Source organism: Ictalurus furcatus, chromosome 6 (assembly GCF_023375685.1).
Source record: "Ictalurus furcatus strain D&B chromosome 6, Billie_1.0, whole genome shotgun sequence".
Classification (NCBI taxonomy): domain Eukaryota; kingdom Metazoa; phylum Chordata; class Actinopteri; order Siluriformes; family Ictaluridae; genus Ictalurus; species Ictalurus furcatus.
In genome coordinates, this window is record NC_071260.1 from 2,712,501 (window position 1) to 2,715,000 (window position 2,500).

Sequence of the window (2,500 nt, forward strand, 5' to 3'; positions counted from 1 at the left end):
TTGTTTTGAAGATTTAGTTTCAGTTTGTGTCACCGTGTGGATTTGGGTTTCCTTTCCACGAGTGTGGACTGGGGTATAAATCATCATCATCCTATTATCTGGATCCGATCTCCAGAACACCGACACATCAATTCATCAATTTTCTCTTCTCACGTATATGCACATGTTTATTCACCTTATCTGTCCTGCACATGATTATTACACACAGATCAGGAAAATGAATAGTAAGCGTTATTATCGCTTATAACGCACGGTATATACATACACAGAGGACGTCTGATCTCTTTCTCATATCGTGCATCGGATTTTGCGCAGACGTAATTAAAGTTTGATCTTGTTTTATAGGGGATTATGGATGAAAACATTGGATGCGATCTGGCAACCACTCCATGCGCTCTCTCTATTACTCTCTAATATATTATTCTTTTTATTCTTATTATTATTTACAAATATGTCTGCTATTTCTGCCATTTTCTCTACCTCTGACATATATATATCTCACAAGACACTATGACTTTATTGGGAGACAAACACACTCTCTCTCTCTCTCTCTCTCTCTCTCTCTATATATATATAATTAGCTCACACTCTCAGAATTAAAAACTATATATACTGTATGGTTTTGGTTTTTCGTATTCAACATCTCTTTCTTTAAATTTTTTTTTTAGGGGTACATAAAACAATAGTGTTCCTCCATAACTGTCACATAAATAAGTTTTAAAGGTACACTACATTCCACATGTTCTCCAAATTCAAGGTGACAGATGTTTGTCCACTAAAAGCTGCATTCTAGTTGTTGTTTTTCCCCCTGATTGAGTGAGTGTGTGTGTATATGTGTGTGTGTGTGTGTATATATATATATACACACACACACACACACACATATATATATATATATATATATATGCATATATGTGTATATATGTATATGTATATATACACATATATACATATTTATATAAATATATACATACATATATATGTATGTGTGTATATATATGCATATGTGTGTGTGTGTGTGTGTGTGTGTGTTTATTGTCAAAATTTTACAGACTTTCAGCTGTTTGTGATGAACAAATCAAACAAAAGCGATTGAAATATTTCGACACAACGAATGCTTCAAGTGTTTTCCCGAAATTCAATTCAGAAAATGCGACTTCTCCAGTTTCAAAATGATTCAACCCCTTGAATAGAATCCCTCACAACAGCACAGATATGCAGAACAGGTGTTGTCTCAAGCACACCTGATGTGACTAATCAAGGGCTTCATTAGCTGCACCAGGTGTATATATATATATATAGTTTTGTTATTTATATTTATATATATATATATTTACTGGAAACCCATAAACAGCGCACATGTAATTAAAGAAGACTGAATCGTTTGATTTAAAGCTGCGAGGATCAGTTTAAGACACTCACGGTGTTTAGTTTGTGTCCTATTTTTACGGCTTCCTCGTATCCTGTGCTCGGTGTGGAAGTTCTCCTGCAGTTCACTGGAGTGGACAGTAAAGGGCAGTGTTACAGTCTTATCAGCTTTAATAGTTTGCATTCTGACACACGCTGTATTGGTCCAAAGATAAGATTAGATAAGATCTTTATTTTTATTTTAATTTTTTTAAAATAATCTTTTAGTTTAGCTCGTTTTTGTTTATTTTTTATTTATTTTTTTGTTTCACGTTTGTCAGTAGTAAGCAGGAACGCACTTTACTTGACGTATTCATAAACATTACAGTGGCCTGGATCTCCACATGGTGGTGGTAAGAACCGGAGATGCTCTCAGGATTTACACACACACACACACACACACACACACACACACACACACACATATATATATAGAGAGAGATAGAGAGAGAAAGTGAGTCTATATAGAGATAGCTTCGTACTTTTAAACAATTCCTATTTCATACCAAATATCCTTTATTTTATATAACTCTGTAATAAACTACTACTACTACTACTAATAATAATAAGAAGAAGAAGAAGAAGAAGAAGAAAGTTACAGATTTGTGTGGTATTATTGCACACTTATGTTCTCCAGGGAGATGAGGTTATTCGGGCTCCAGCTGTAATAATTACACTCTCCTTTTCTCTTTTTTTTTTTTTGGTCATTTTACAAGAATATAATAGACACCACATTACTAGGCATCAGATCGTTTCTGTTATTAATCTCAGTCCATGACGTTTTTATTAAAGCCACGTTCTTTAACAGAAGCGTTTGTAAACCGAGACAATCCGGACCTGACAGGAAGTGAATTGGGTTACATCGGACACGTTTAGAGACGAGAGTAAAGCGTCTGTAAGCCCTATAGGTAGATTAAAGGGGCGAGGCTGTGTGTTCATCAAATACGGTGATAAAATATAAATCACACACTCGACACCCAGGAGAGAGAAAGTTTAGTTTAGTGGGGTGTTTGAGTCTGTGTGTGAGAGAGTGAGAAGGGACGGTGATGATATGTACAATTCAATACATTTACTTATCGTTCATGATGAAGGA

The 2,500-nt window shown here is 34.9% G+C and overlaps 1 protein-coding gene across 1 annotated transcript in view; it reads left to right on the forward strand.

Moving 5' to 3' along the window:
- LOC128608488 (receptor tyrosine-protein kinase erbB-4-like) overlaps positions 1 to 2,500 on the forward strand; it is a 338,895-nt gene that overhangs the window by 737 nt on the left and 335,658 nt on the right. The gene's annotated exons all lie outside the window — the stretch shown is intronic.